Source organism: Hemibagrus wyckioides, linkage group LG11 (assembly GCF_019097595.1).
Source record: "Hemibagrus wyckioides isolate EC202008001 linkage group LG11, SWU_Hwy_1.0, whole genome shotgun sequence".
NCBI classification, from domain to species: Eukaryota; Metazoa; Chordata; class Actinopteri; order Siluriformes; family Bagridae; genus Hemibagrus; species Hemibagrus wyckioides.
Window position 1 is genome coordinate 10,312,566 of NC_080720.1, and position 17,127 is coordinate 10,329,692.

Here is a 17,127-nt window from a genome sequence, read left to right on the forward strand (position 1 = left end):
AACCTTTCTAATCTTTGTCACCACATGGGGATATATAAATGTATTTGCTGAGTACAGTCCAAACCCTGAGTGTGTGCAGTAGGATCAGAGGACAAACAGAATGCAGACTAAACTTAAAAACAGCAGCCGTGTACAGTGTAGGGACCGGACAGACAGACAGATGGAGAGACAGACAGATTTCTAAGAGGTATCTGCTGTTACAATATCCACACTAAATACTGTGTACAAATGAAGAGCAGTGTGTACTGTAAGTAACAACAGACTTGAGGGCAATCAAATAACAATACACTGCAAAACATTTCAAAATGGTTAAACTGAGAAAGCTGCAAAAACATGCTGCCTTAAAAAAACGAGTGTCTTAGTTTCATTTCTGAAAATGTATAAATTTCAATCTCCGAAACTTCGTGACAGTTAAAATTAAAGTGAAGAAACGAGCTTACATAAGTTAATGGGGCCGTCATGTTTAACAGTGATGAATAGATAGTTAAGCATATGGATCAAAATAATGGAGGAATCCTATACATTTTCATGTCCAGATTTCGTGCCTTTTCCCTCCTATCATAAAGACGATGGCTATCCCAGCGCATTGCGCTTTCCAACCCTGTATTTCATACAAAAGTCTTCAGTGTGGTTCAAAGAATCCTTCATCTTCGCTCAACAGTTTAGCATTTGGTTTCATTGGAGGTTGTTGTATGTCTTATAGTGTTTACATCTGCTTCATAATGTTTGTAAATTTGTCTTTTACCTGTCATTCAGAGTTTAGATCAGACTCAGAGTTAGCTGTGTGGACTGTGTTATTTTTGGTCACGTGACCAGTTGTCAAGTGTCACACTCAGGACAGGACAAGAGTGCTCTGAGTAGTCAGAAGGAATGATTTTTGTTACACTCTTTGCTACACCATGTTTGGATCAAGCTCTTGCTGAAGGTACTCCTTAAACTATCATGCACTCTATTGAGCATTGTAGATGATGATCATGAGTTTGGACAAGATTCTCCTCTCAATCACCTCATCTGGGGGGGTCAGGAGTCAACCCGATGATGGACATTGTTTCCTGAGGAGTTTATTTAGTCCCCCCCCGCTCCATCTATAGTGGGTTACATGAAATTTTTTTAGAAATAAAACCCACAACACTTGGCATCAGACATGACAGAGTATGCTGATACACACCAGTGCATGATTGCCTTCTAATTGGGTTAGTGTTGGTCTTGTGCCAATATTATGCACTAAATAATTATTGACTTTGCAGTGCCTAATTTTTCCCTGTTAGATTTTTCTCCTTTGCTGTACAATAAATAAATGAGACAATCTTGGGGAAATCTTGCACAAGCTAGTGAAAGCTGATTATAAACCGTGCTCATTACTACATAAGGGCATATGAGCCCTAATGACACTTTTCCCCCCTCTGAACTTTAATTAAACATTTTGTTGTATGCAAAAAAATATATCGAATTACAGTTTTTCAGTCGAGTGCATTATTATTCCTGTACAATATCTATTTATCTAAAATTTCATTCAATTTCATAATATACCTCTGTTAGATATTTATTATTCTTTTCGAGTGATTCAGAAATACATAGTTCAATGTAAAATGTCTAAAATTTTACACAAATGATTGCAATGTAACTATGAAAACCAAAGAGCTGACTCATTACACATCAAAAGAGCCTAAAATAGCAGCTCCGGGTATATAGACATCAACATTCAGATTTCGTTTGCAAGACTTGGCATGTTAATGAAGCACAGCGAGAGGGCAACAACGATGACACCTGGAGATCATTAGTGAGAATCAGCAGGGCGTTTATCAGCATTTTTACACAAAAGGTTAAACCTACAGTCAGGAGTCACAACAGTTCATTGTCAATTAAACCATGGATACATAATCATTTCTCCACGTGCAGTGATCTTTTCAATTTTCCACGAAATACAAAGACCCTTAGAAGGCAGTTTGAGGACATATGATGAAGAAGTACCCCCCATATCTAGTGACCTTGGTATTATAAGTTTTTATATGGGTGAAGAGCTATTTTTGGATTTAGGACATTCTAGCTAGCAGAACTCAAATGTACACTCACCTGCAGAGCCTTTATGCAGTTATTCAGTCATCTAATCATGTGATATATATATATATATATATATATATATATATATATATATATATATATATATATATATACACTATATTGCCAAAAGTATTCGCTCACCTGCCTTGACTCGCATATGAACTTAAGTGACATCCCATTCCTAATCCATAGGGTTCAATATGACGTCGGTCCACCCTTTGCAGCTATAACAGCTTCAACTCTTCTGGGAAGGCTGTCCACAAGGTTTAGGAGTGTGTTTATGGGAATTTTTGACCATTCTTCCAGAAGCGCATTTGTGAGGTCACACACTGATGTTGGACGAGAAGAACTGGCTCTCAGTCTCCGCTCTAATTCATCCCAAAGGTGTTCTATCGGGTTGAGGTCAGGACTCTGTGCAGGCCAGTCAAGTTCATCCACACCAGACTCTGTCATCCATGTCTTTATGGACCTTGCTTTGTGCACTGGTGCACAGTCATGTTGGAAGAGGAAGGGGCCAGCTCCAAACTGTTCCCACAAAGTTGGGAGCATGGAATTGTCCAAAATGTCTTGGTATGCTGAAGCATTCAGAGTTCCTTTCACTGGAACTAAGGGGCCAAGCCCAGCTCCTGAAAAACAACCCCACACCATAATCCCCCCTCCACCAAACTTTACACTTGGCACAATGCAGTCAGACAAGTACCGTTCTCCTGGCAACCGCCAAACCCAGACTCGTCCATCAGATTGCCAGATGGAGAAGCGCGATTCGTCACTCCAGAGAACGCGTCTCCACTGCTCTAGAGTCCAGTGGCGGCGTGCTTTACACCACTGCATCCGACGCTTTGCATTGCACTTGGTGATGTATGGCTTGGATGCAGCTGCTCGGCCATGGAAACCCATTCCATGAAGCTCTCTGCGCACTGTTCTTGAGCTAATCTGAAGGCCACATGAAGTTTGGAGGTCTGTAGCGATTGACTCTGCAGAAAGTTGGCGACCTCTTCGCACTATGCGCCTCAGCATCCGCTGACCCCGCTCCATCAGTTTACGTGGCCTACCACTTCGTGGCTGAGTTGCTGTCGTTCCCAAACACTTCCACGTTCTTATAATACAGCTGACAGTTGACTGTGGAATATTTAGGAGCGAGGAAATTTCACGACTGGATTTGTTGCACAGGTGGCATCCTATCACAGTTCCACGCTGGAATTCACTGAGCTCCTGAGAGCGACCCATTCTTTCACAAATGTTTGTAAAAACAGTCTGCATGCCTAGATGCTTGATTTTATACACCTGTGGCCATGGAAGTGATTGGAACACCTGATTCTGATTATTTGGATGGGTGAGCGAATACTTTTGGCAATATAGTGTATATATATATATATAAAATCATGCAGAAACAGGTCAAGAGCTTAAGTTAATTCAAGTTAAGTTAATTTAATTAAATTAAGTTAATTAAGTTAATTGGTGTGCAAACACCAGAATGAGTGAAAACGTGTGTTACTTTCTCTGTTTCTCTGACTAACGTCTCTGTTACTTTAACTCTGTCATGGTTGTTGGTGGCACTGCCAGATGGACTGGTTTGAGTATTTCAGAAACTGCTGATCATCTGGGATTTTCACTGTCTACAGTTCACACAGAATGGTGTGAAAAATAAAACAAAACAAAAACGTCCTGCGTGTGGAGGGTCTGCAGGCTGAAACACCTTGTTGATGAGAGAAATCAGTGGAGAAAGACCAGACTGGTCTGAGCTGACAGGAAGTCTATAACAACTCTAATAAGCAACAACAGTTGAAAAATTAAAAACTGTTTTCCAGTCTTCAGCTGTCTGCGTCGGCAAAACTTCAGGGTCAACAAGAGAAATTAGAAATTATTACTTATTTTCAGCTACACACGTCCTGAGCTCAGGTTCCTGTCCGTGTGAAATTTCTGTGCATGCTGTTCCAGTGTTCTCTGGTTTCCTCACACCTCCCCAAACCAAGCGGGTAGGTGGTTTGGCTATGCTAAATCCAGACCCTTATGAGTAAATAAGTGTTAAAATGTGTGAGTGCGTGTCCCATTTAGGGTATGTTCCCATCTCACGCCCAGTGTTCCTACGATAGACTGGATCCAGCACGTCTTTGACCAGGATAAAGTAGGTGTCCAATATTTCTCTCTCTCAAATCAATTGTTAAATAAAGCGTGACAAATATTTGAAACAGCCTAGTGAGGCAGAGAACAAGTTCTTCGCGACCGTGTCTAATGCGCTGTAAATGTTTTTGTCCCCCTGAGGCACAAGGCGAGACGTGAGAAGGGAAACATGATTGTATCCAGCTGGTGATCAATCACGAGTATTGATTAGCGTTTCCTGACGCGTAATGAGACGTGCAGAGAAGGATGGTTTCATTCATGCACATACTGAGTGTACAGGCTTGGACGGTACCAGTTTATCAGCCTGAGTGGCTTCACTTATTCTTGTGCTTTCTATTGTTGCCTTTTATTCGGTTTCACAGATCACCACATTCAGAGGTTAATTGCTGTCCGCTGCTGATGAAAGAGAGCAGGTCAAATAGCCGGTACATTGTATGTCCATGATTGTATGTTATTTGAAGGTGAAAGTATTTTCTCATTTTTTGGCTATTCAAGTTATTCCAATAATTGTCAATTATGTGGCTGCAATGGTTATATTTGATCGCAATTAAGGCAACTGGGTGGCACAGGTGAGGTCAGCTGCTTTTACATTCAGTTTCTCCCACCAGTCTTGTATTTCTGCATTATATATTTTATCTTATATCTTATATATTCCCTTATCCTACCTGTATAGAAATAAATTCTGGTTTATTTCAACTCTATTTTTTAATCTATTGTATTTCATTGCATGTTGTTCAGTTTATAGTTATAGTGCATTCGACCAATATAATGTTTTGTTTGTTTGAACTGTTTAATAAAGAAATAGAAATTGTCCTTCTACAGTTCATGTCTATGTTTAATTTAATTCATTCTCAGCTTGCAAAAACACACATTTTAACTATTTCATGTGACAGTTCTGTAACGCAAGAAATGGCCAGCACACTCTGAATCCTTAAACTCTGAAATGCTTCGAATGCAAAAAAAGTCTAAAAGCCATGGGTGAAGGAGTCCAGGATGAGAAGATGAAGAAAAGGCTTTGTAAACTTTGGGTGCTTCTCAAAACTCTAATTGATGCCTGCTTGATTCCTTGATCCTACCTCCTTTAGCCTGTGACCTGGAAATCGATCAAAGTCCAAATCTTTAAGGGTCCTAAAACGCGGTTAGAGAAATCCAGGAGAGAGGAAGTAGGAGGCTTTGAGAGCATAAGAATTTTTGTTGTAGCACATGATGTAAGCCTTTCTTTAAGTGTAAGCCCAAAACTGTCTCAATAAATGATGCAATAATAATAATAAGAAGAAGAAATACAAAAGGAATAATTTTAATTAAAAACACTGGGTGCAAATAAAATCCTGCATTAAAAGTCAATAGTTATGCCTTGCTTTAAAGGTGAGGAGTAGACTGTTGTTTAAAATGAAAGCATATTATATTCATGGTGCTTTAATTAGGGATTACTGAGTCTGTAATCACAGTTCTGCATTTGCGGATCTGTTATTGAGTTAATAAAGCTGGGAAACGTCATCAGTAAGTGAATTCACAAGATGCTTTAGAGTGACACTTCTGTAAGCAATTTGTTAAATAAGCTTGTTTTTCATTCCTTCTGTCCATGATTTCAATTTATGCATCCTTTCTCCACTTCCTTGGAGAGAGGATCTAAGAAGCAAAGTAGGGAAATAAGGAAAGGAAACAATTTAGTGTAACAAAGAAATGAGAAGCACCATAGTAGATAGGTAGATGTAAGTAGATACGTGTAAGGAGGAGGAGTTTCATGCGTGGTCTTTCTCCCAAACTTCACCAACATTTGTATTATCAAATATAAAAACAATTCTTTACTAGCATTTAACAATCTAAGCAAGTCTTGATGTTTAAATAAAACACAAGCTGAGTTTAGTTGTCTGATTTAGGCCACTGCTGGGGCCTTGAAAAAGACTCTTAAAACCCTCAACTGCTCAGATTTGTGCTCGCCTTGGATTTCAGTTCTATTTCTGCCAAATAAATAAACATAAATCCAAGATTCAGTTAAGTAGAAAGAACTGGGAGAAATGGTTCCCTGAATAGTCGTGTTCATTCATTATATGTAACTGTTTAATTAAGGTACACGATGGATTGCAGGGGATTCAGGGCCATCCTGTACTTACTCTGGGCACAAATTTGGCTAGGTGGGCAAAGTTTTATGGTACAGTAGACTGGGAATAGCCAGCTGATCTTTGGTCTAAAAATAGAGCAAGTTGAATCTATCATGTAATCAGTATTTCAGATTGATTATCTGAGAAAGTTTTGGTTCTATCTGAGTATGTTAGTAGCTTTGGCAATTCTAGCTGCACAACCAAACGCATAGATGAATACAGCTATGGATAAATGCTATTATGTTACCTATTGAATGTAATAATATCTCACTAGCTTTTACTTCCAGGTTATTATTAATACATTATTTATGACCTGACTCCATGAAAGCGTCTTGAATACCTCTCTTGACTTAAAGTGAAAAAGAAAGCATAATAGCAGCTGGTCATTCTTATCCTCACTGCATTAAAAAGCTGCTTCCTTACTGGCAGCTTGCAAACAACAATCTCTCAGGCCATAAATTCACTGCTGCTTTTTGTGCCGCGTCTCTGGAAATTTATAACTGAAATAAACTTGAACTGTGGCCATGAAAATGCTCATATCCCTACCAGTAACACAGCTAACTGTTCTGCAGCATCGATGGGCCATAAATCACAGCCTGCCTGGGCTTGTCTGAGGCGAAACATTTCAGAACCATTTACCACTGATAATGCCCCCTGGTGCTCAGGTCTCAGGGGGTGGGAGGACTGGTGAAGGGGGGGGGGGGGGGTGTTGGGTGAAAAGTCCATGAATCACCTGCTCTTTCCATCACAAGCATAGCAGCTACATCAGAGCTTTGGCCAACGGGAGAAACTCCCATAATCCCCAAGGCACTTGAACTTCCTGGATAAGGATTTTCTGTACATTCTAATTAAACATAAGAGGTTTGACCCTAAACACAGCATATCGCAATCCGGAACATGATGGATGTTAAACACTTCAAAATACTGTATCTCATTTCCAACAAGGTAAATGCTAACTAGATCTTTTTTTTTTTTTTGCAGCGTTTGTCCTTCTGAAATACAGTCTGAAAGTAGATGGATAGTTTCCCAAATACATAACTTCACTTGGATATAATAGATGTAAAGTTAAAAGTCTAATGAATTCAGAAATGACTCTTATACTCGCCCTGAAGTTCCTTTTAACACACTTAACACAGCTTGACTCTGTAGTACACAGTTTTAGAAGAGAAATTATTTATAATCTCACTATCCGTTGTTGAGCAGATGAGGATGAGTCCCTTCTGGGTCTTGCCTACTCTCAATGTTTCTCCCTCATGTCATCTTAAGGAGATTTTCCTTGCCATTGTTGCCTCTAGCTTACTTATTAGAGATACTTTTTATCTACATTTCGGGAAAGCTGCGTTGTGACAATGCCAAATATTTTTCTTTTTTTATTTTATGTTTTTAGGCAAGAACTGAAAATCTATCCTTATCTGCTTGTGGTCATTAACCAGTTAACCATAGTGTTGGAGATTTCACAGACAATAGCTACTGATATCTATTAAGCGGATCATTATTTGGGCATATCACAATCAGAAAACTCAAACTTTAATACTGTTTACCACACAAGAGTTAAATGGATGCTTGAAAACCGTGGTGGACAGGGGAATATTGTAGAAGCTTAATAAAAGAATAATAATTAGAATAATAATCAGAATAATATGAAAACTAGACAACAGAACAGAGCTAAAATGCTGACCTTGCTTTCACCTTGACCATGTTTGGATCAATTCCAAAACCGAATCAGTTCAACTGCTGGTTACAATGATAATCCTGTACACTACAAACACTGAACTGCTTGTTACTGTCTTGATACTGCACTAATCGGAATCTTGGATTAGACAGACTGACAAACGTATACAAATGTACAGGCACATAGTCAACCTGAAAACATAATGACTTCACCACATATCAGCAGAAGCAAAAACTTTATCTGTAAAGCATATTTCTACTGGATTTTCAAAGAGGGATGTAATCTCATTCTAGATATAAAAGAGCTGCTATATCTTTAAGACATAAATACAAGAGAGAGTGCTTCAATACGAAGAAAAGTTCTTACCTACTGCACAACATCTGCCAGCTGTGTTTCATGCTCAACTCTGCCATCGCATCTTTTTGAACCGACACTAATCTGACATCACAATGCAGCAGAGCACATTTAGAGAAATGCTCTAGCGCCCACCTTCCATATACATGAGTTCACCCATGCCCACAATTAGTGTCATTCTGATTGACAGTGAAGAGAAATGCCATTCTGTCTACCCAAAGAGCAGAGCTAAATGTATTCTTCCCGCCTCTCTGCTTTGCAAGGCTATGGCATTGCCAGGGTTCAAGCAGATGATCTGATGATAAGGCAAATTACTTCTGACTTGGTCGCTTTAGACATTATAACAGGTTCTACAATTTATACGTCGTATTTATTCCCATTTGTGAGTGACTGAAAATTAGATAACCTCGGCAAAGAATGCTCAGCTGACATTTTCGAGGCAGTACAAACAAATAAAAAATGGCTGAAGCCTTAATACTATTTAGGGCCAATACAAATTCAGGCAACTAATAAACAGATATATTTATGTGTAGCATGTTGCATCCTGAAGTCATAGCCATAAAGCACTGTATGGAAAAGTTTAATGGGTCAAACCTGATGGAATATTTTATAAACCAGAAGGGTTCATATACATGAGTTATAATCCCTAGGAACATGTCAAGGTTAAAGCTGGACCATTCCCCCAAGTGGGGTATTACAGAGCCTCTGAATCCAACACCTATCTATTTCCCATCTGAGAGATCGTCCATAAAATAATGGCTCGTAAAATGCACAAGTGTACTTGATCTAGCCTGAGAGCTTACAAACAAGTCTGTCCATTCTATCAAGTCTCAATTTCATAGAAACGTCTCTGTCTCTCCAAGCAGGAGATTAACAAGTGTAAATGGAGAGTCAACTGATTCTCATTTGCTCAGATGATCTAATCAGGATGCTGTTTGACAGAGCAAACGTTCAAGCCCAAGGAGGTGGAAAACATACAATGCTCTGGGACATTTTCCCACAATATAATGGGTTGAGATTATTACAGATTTGCAGGATATTTAGGGAAACACTGACAGGTAACAGACTCACCAGTATAGTTTGGAAGGCATTATTTTCTTCTCCGATGCAAAAATTCTTTTTCTCTCACCCTGTGCATTCTAAAAGAGACATTTTTTTTGTTTGCAGAAGCTTTGAGAGCATTATGCATTGCAAAAAAAGTGTGCTGATTTCACAGGATTGACTGAGCTCAGTCATGTTAGTCTGCTCTCTCCATCACAAACTGACATTTATTACAAAAATATGTTTCCATCACTCTTCATCAGATTTTCTCTTTACCTATATGCATTCTTTGTCATTTATTTATACATACTAGTAGCTTAACGACAACTGATCTGTTCAGACTGGAATGGCCAGTCCCAGTAATGGGATCGTGTTTACACTGCTGGCTCACAAAAATGGATTATTATGGGATGATTTTGAGGAGGAGTAGGAGCTATTTGATATCAATTACCCAACTGTACATAAAAGACCTTTGAAACAAAAAACAACAAGAACAATATCGTTGAAAACAATATTATTGAACCAAGAATATTTGTACGCCATATCTGTATTCAAAGGAACCCATTTGAATGTTCAACAAAGGTTAAGATCCCATGAGCGCTCCATTTTCAAACTTTCTGGTTGGAGCAGACCAAAAAGTAATACACATACATTTTAATAGAAATTTCAATCCATCTTAATTTCATAAGACTCATAAGTCTTTCAGAGTAGACAGAAAGGAAATGCTACACGCCATTAGAAATTCACACAAAAATGATATTAGAATATTACGCCAATCATTGTAGATTTGATATAAATAAATATCTTAATATTTTTATACTGTCATGGCACAATGTATGCTGCACTGCGTATATGTATTTTAATACTGTGTGTTTCTGTACAGGGGAAAGACATGACTGACCCCCATGAACATCACTTGCCCATGGAGCTTAGATAGGGAATACAATATGAACTCAAAATGCGTCAATGAAATGCTTTTTAATATCATTTTAATATATGAATATCAATAGCAATTTAAACACATTGCTGTGACCTGCATAGATTAACAGCTTGGAGTGTTCTACGAAGCTCATCAAGCGTGCATCTGTCTTATAAGTGCAGCAGAGTGAAGCTACACAGACATGCTGTATAGACAGAATAAACTCACCTTCCAGTGTTGTTGTGGGAATTCATAATACTAATTGCTGTTCATGCTAATGAAAGCACCTGTTACAATGTTTATTCTTAATTATTTATGGAGGTGCATTAATTTAAGTTATTAAACAACAACAAATAAAAACCAGGAAATCATTAACCTACTTGCTAGAAAACAGGAAATGAGACCCATGTGCAGCTTATAAAGTTTATTAACAACAGGAATGGATAAACACACAATCCTAAGATTTAAGGAGAGCAGGCTGTTAGTTTGCTTCATAATAATATCACCTTTATTTCACACTGATCTCAGAAATCTGAAAGTCGAAACTGTTATGTTGATTTAATCGATCTCGGAATTATTTCATCTTGTTTCCAACCAGCAGACACAAGGCATGATGAATGACTCAAATTGTGAATGAGAAGAAAATGAAATACTACTTGCAGGCTGCTTTACATAAACACCAAGCACGTGGGTGAACACAGAAATAGAAAGGTGATTAGAAGGTCACTGAATGACAAATTATATGTTGGTGTTAAAAAAAGAAAAAAAAAAGGCTTTGAAAATCTCTGAATCATGACATAACCTATAGGATAGAGATGTTCTGAAAAAGGCCTGTAGCAAGCTTTGACTTGATCAAAAGAAACTCAGCTCAGATTTGGAGTGAAGGCCTTGGTTATTTTAACATCATTGTGAAAAGTAGAAAGCTTCCCCTTCTTACATTAGCTGACAGCACAGCTTTATTCAAAGAGCACATCTCAGTGCTGTGGAAAGTGAAGAAACCTACTTTAAAATCACGTCATAATAAAGAACTGGTTGTGGATATCCATCCATCCATCCATTCATCCATCCACAGATCCATCCATCCATCCATCCATCTTCAGCAGCTGCTTTATCCAGGTCACTTCTCTGTTGGATCCACATCCAGAACAGGATGCTACTCCATAGCAGGGCACCACGTACACACACATTGTGTCTATACCACCTACTGGCTTATATATTTGGGAGGTAGATGGAAAACCAGAGAACCCAGCTGAAACCCGCACAGACACGGGAAGAACATGCACAGAAAATCCACATGGACATCAGCCCAAACTCTGTGCCACTACAGAGTATATATATATATATATATATATATATATATATATATATTTTTCCCCCCACACGTTATACTTTGTATGAAGGCTAATTATCAGACAGATGAAAATATTACATCAGATTTCCTTCTACAATAAACAAAATTTAAAAACAACACTATGAACCCTTGTTAAATCAAACTTTTGGAGTATGTTTATATTGTAATAATATGATAAATGAGAAGTTTGCTACCTGCCTAATGCCATTAGATGAAATTAACTATGCTTCTTACCTACAGCAAGGCATTTCTAAGCATTGATTATTCAAATCGTGATTTTTGCTAAGCTTTTTCTCGTGTCAAAATATCATTTGTTTAAGAATTCATTTTTTATTTGCTACGGTGACTCTTGCTTATATTTCTTTCTTAGGTTTCTCTTAATTAAATGGCAGAGTTAGAGTTTCTGGGCATTTTTCCCCCCAAGAAAACTATGTTAAAACCTTATTTCACGCTCAGATCTATCTTATTGTATTACCAGATTATTTTGCTTCTTGAAAAAACCCTTAAAAATATGCAAAATTATCTGAAAGTAGAATGTTATAAATTCCAGCTCGAAATTATTCTCAATTAAACAGCTATAAAAAGAGAAGTATTGAAATAATTACAAAACAGAGAGATCTGTTAGTTGGATATGCCTGTATTCAAGATGTGTGTGGCGTTTTTATGTCCACATTAGAACATTTTAATTTCTTAGAACTCTTAGATAATTTTTAAGCACCAGTTACCACAAAAAGTTATTGTGCTCATGTTACTATTTAAAAAATCCTTGAGTGGTGTGTTATTCTCCAGCATACGGTAAACTGTAATGCAACAACTGAAAGGCAGCATGACTGAGTTCATGAATGCTATAATGAAACCAACTGGGACCAGTCATCATGTGATTCCACAAGAGGTGGCATGTTTTCCCAGATTGCCCTTCACAGTGCTCATGGGCCATTTCTTACACAGATATAGGTGATTCACATTACAGCCTCCTGCTGGTTTTGTTTTGGTGTGACAGTCTCGACCTGTGGTCTGTTGATTGAGTCAGGCTCTTGGTCTATGTGGAAATAAAACACAATCACTGCTGAATGAACGACAAGCGAGCATGAGAGTAATTGTAACTCCGGGACTCCGGGTTTGTGAGAGAGAGAGAGATGTCGAGTGATCCTGGAACACCTCAATCAGTAGACCTCAGTCCTACACGACACCAAGGACATGCATGACCAGCGCTCAGATATTTCCATGACTGTGAGAAGTCAAATAATCATCCAGTGCACTTTGTTGAGACAAGAAATGCCATAGAGTGAAATGGAACGGTTTGGATATATTTCTGAATTATTTTAGACAAATAAGTTTGTGAAGGTAATAAAAAAAACAAAAAAACAAAAAGGAATAAATTAAAATGAAAGTAAATCACAGGTTATGGAACGGTCATGTGATTTGATAAACAGATTTAATTAAACCAATGCTAATTTTTTTACAAAAAACTTAAGCCAAGTTTGCTATTTATCCCAATGTTTGCAATTCATCATTTATTATTCAAACCACAAAGCTACAATTAACATAACAGATGGTGATGCATGTGGGTGGAAGAAGCAAATGTTCATTGATTAAAAAGAAAGTGGATGAAAAGCCATTAAAAATGAATCTGATCATTAGAAATGTAATTTGATAATCATTAGGACTGCATGGTAATGACTATTACTATTAATTAACACTATTATTTGCCTCAACATTGACATCACAAGTACCAAAAAATATTTCAGCCCATTTAAAAACAAATCCTTCATTGTAATTAATCATGTCAAATCATACTGTGCGTCGTAAACTTGGCTTTCTTCAAATGTATAGTCATACCAATGTATTGTCACTCACCTAATTGCACCAGCACCCAAAAGACGTCAGCATGACTCAGAAACCCATGAAACACAGAAGTAATTTTGCAAGCAAGCGCTCCTGTGAATGAATAAAAAGCCTAAAATGGCTCACAGATGCATCATATAGGCGTAAATGCATCATTACTCCAAAGTTAGAGTTTGATAATAAAGAAGGGGACCCTTTCCAAGGATATGAGTCATGCTCCAATTTCCGTTGGAACAGATTTCCTGCCCGTATCATGGTGCATGGGGCATCACATGGTGTGTGAGTCCATTCTAATGCAGAGTGACCGTGGATCACTTCTGGGGTGTACCTCAGCTACTCAAGCCTGTTAGAATAAGTAGATGCGCAGGGTGACGGAGAGAAAACATGCCAGAAATAATAAAGGACACCAGGAAGAAATGAAAAGGCCATAGCAACCCACTTTGGCCAGCAATATCACTAATCAAACCTATACATGGGCTGATGAGCTGTCAGCTGTGTTAAAAGAAATGAAGGGGCAAATAAATGTGCCTGAAATATGAACCAGTTTCCCCTCAGAAATGAAAACAACACTTCAAAATGAATGAATGAGATATTATGTATAATGAATTCATGCATTGCATAGGCTTCCCTGTCTATCATTAATATTGCAGCTGATTTATTAACATGATATTCCAACTGAGCATGACAGTCCATTGAGAAAAGGAGACTAAGGGGGAGAGAGAGAGAGAGAGAGAGAGAGAGAGAGAGAGAGAAGGAACCTCTCCCAGTCTCCATCAGTGTTAATGATCAGCATTAAGAAGGAGAAACTGAAAGAAAGATTGAGAAATATTGTGTGAGACAGAAACAGTAGAGAGAGAGAGAGAGAGAGAGAGCTCTCCAGCAGTGCAATGTTAATCACCAGCAATGTGTTTGCTCTGTTTATGATTCAGGCCTCGGCATTGACACTTGAGTGGGATTCCATTAGCAGAGGGCAGAGCTATTTACTGGATTAGAAACGACATGCTATATTGTAAAAAACTAGTAAACTGTTGTGAAAGAACAATCGTTCCAACTATTTCCTTATTTCCTATAAACTATTTCCTTTGTTTCTATTTCCTTTCTTTATATATATATATATATGCACACACACACACACACACACACATACTCCTCCCTGCCAAGGGAATACAGTAAGTGCAAGAGTCTAATATATAATGAGATTGAACAGACATTCATGAGAGCTCCTTAATCACTTTAAAAGGTTCTACACAGTACTACACAACATATATAGTATAATAAAATGCTAAACATCCCTGATTTTAACATCAAATCAAGACATGCCTACTAAATGAGTTGAAAATAATAGCCTTCAACAGCAGTACAATAAAGCCTTGAAATGTTTCTCTAAGCTTCTGTGCCAGTTTAACTCTGACTGTGCCAAATTAAGGGAACGGCTTGGTGAATTTTAGAGTGTCGTTTGTCTCTTGCTTTTACATTTTAGATTGTTGCAATAGCTTTGTAGCTCCAGCGCTTAGAAGAATCAAGTGTTAGACACTTGGCACATTTCAATCAACCGACTAAAAGAAAAATGCTGAACACTTGATTGTTTTTTTTTATCCCTAAAAACATTCTTTTAACACATATACAGTGCAAATGGGCTCAGCTGCTTTTAGAGAGCCGCTACGAGCTCATTCGAAACTGGCAAATCTTTGTTGTGCTTCTTCGGCTAAAGAAAAACGAGACCAAACTGTGAGTGAACTGCAGAGTCCGCTCCCTGGGGTATCTGTCTCACACAAGTATCCAAGCACACGTCATTGTTGCAAAATCCCTGAAACAGATGCAGTGATGAACCCATATTCATATACTCCAACAGAGTGGCCGATCTCCTGATCAAGCTCCTTGTGTTTGTGTGCGTGTGTGAGTAGGTGGTGGTTCTCTAAAAACGCAGCACCTCACACTCACATCTCTGCAGCGGCTTCATCCCGGATTAAACCTACATCGTGTCTGCTCTCGTTCCCTCAGATGGTGCAAAATACCATCAGATTCAACAACAAGCAACTCCGGTCCCATATCATATCCTGCCTTCTTTTCTCTGGAATACATCCAGATCTGAATCTGGCAGACTAAAGTTTCTTGTCATGTGTCATGTCTAATGCTTGCAACAGGACTGACACTGAAGACATGCTGCATCCATTCTGAGTCATGTATGTGCTCTTATGCAATTCTGAACGCAACAGATTTCAGCCCGTGCAACCGAATACATGTAACAGGTTTTTGGTTTTTTGTTTTAAAGCACAGTAGTTCATGATTCTATTGCCCCCCCCCCCCCAAAAAAAAAAATCAATTAACACTTGAGGAATAAGGGAGGAGGTGGGAATTCAACCCATGCAACTGCTGAGAGGCTGTCATGGGTGGTGAAAGAAAGAAAGCATGCATGAAATAAACGCACGTGCAGTTCAAGATACCTGAAGTGTTTCTTTTTCCCTCTAAAACCAGAGCCGGATAATGTGAGCGGTGCGCATTTTAAACTCACGCTCTCTCCATGCATTGATGCTCTGGGTTCTCTGTCCCCCGCTGTATCTCGTGCGCGCGCGCTCGCTCTGAACAGCAGCCGCGTCCTCTCTTCGTCTCCTCTCTCTCTTTCTTTCTCTATTCCTCTCTTTTTTCTCTCTCTCTGTCTCTTCTGTCGTGTCCTGTTTTCTCTCCACAGAGTCTTAAGGCAGACAGAAAATTCCCCCACGCAATTCAAAGTATATTCCTCAAACACGAATGTATGGTCCGTTGGACGATACAAATAGATCTTCTGTCGTCCGTGTGCGCGCGCTTCTCCGTGTGGCGGGCGGCAGCTCTGCTCTCTTTTCGCTCTCACGCTCCCCTCTCTCTCTCTCTCTCTCTCTCTCTCTCTCTCTCTCACGGACTCGTTCGCTGACGCTGGACACCGGACGTGTTTCCCTCCAGGTCCTGCTTTTCTACTCCAAATCCCACAGTGCTTGCTATTCCAGGACACATGATTAAACTTATCACGAGGATAACATGTGTGCGGGATCAGTATTTCCCACAGTCCCCCTGTTTTTAATCGCTCTCACCTGACTGAACTTATCAGCTCATTTACATACCAGTCAATGAGGCTGACTGGGTACCACTAAAATGTGCAGATCATCACACACTTCGTTCATTTATCTTCAGTAAGCACCTTATCCCAGGCAGTGTCACTGTGAGTCTGAGGCAGTTCCTGGATCATGGGGACAAGGAGGAGCAGGAGACCCTGATGGGACACCAATTCATTACACCTTACACACATTTATTCAAAGCTTGGGGCAGATTAGCATAGATCATTTGCTTACCTACATGGATTGAAAGTCGGAAGAAACCAATGACATTGGAGGAAGCCCACATGAACACAGGGAGCACATGCAAAACTGCACACACGGTAACCTGAGCTCAGGTGTGAACCCCTAGCCCAGGAGCTGTGAGGCAACGATGCACCACCATGCCACAAGTTTATTTATTACTTTATTTTTTTTTATTAGGTGCTGGGACTGTTTATAAGGTATTCATTTCAGCATTCAGTATTTTAACTCAGAGTTTTATTTAAATGCATTCTAAAACTATGCAGTGGATGAAGGTGATAGATAGCTTTGAAAGTGTGGGAAAAATGTGTTGCAGTAGTTAGCAGTGCCGT

At 39.0% G+C, this 17,127-nt stretch overlaps 1 protein-coding gene across 2 annotated transcripts in view; it reads right to left on the bottom strand.

Moving 5' to 3' along the window:
• ptprfa (protein tyrosine phosphatase receptor type Fa) overlaps positions 1–16,295 on the bottom strand; it is a 211,210-nt gene extending 194,915 nt beyond the window's left edge. Inside the window, exon 1 of one of the 2 annotated variants that reach the window (XM_058403026.1) lies at positions 15,979–16,295. The gene's annotated coding sequence lies outside the window, so the exon portion shown is untranslated. Of the gene's footprint in view, positions 1–15,910 lie in introns of both variants that reach the window. The other variant, XM_058403025.1, reaches the window with a different exon arrangement.
• Positions 16,296–17,127: the final 832 nt, after the last annotated feature.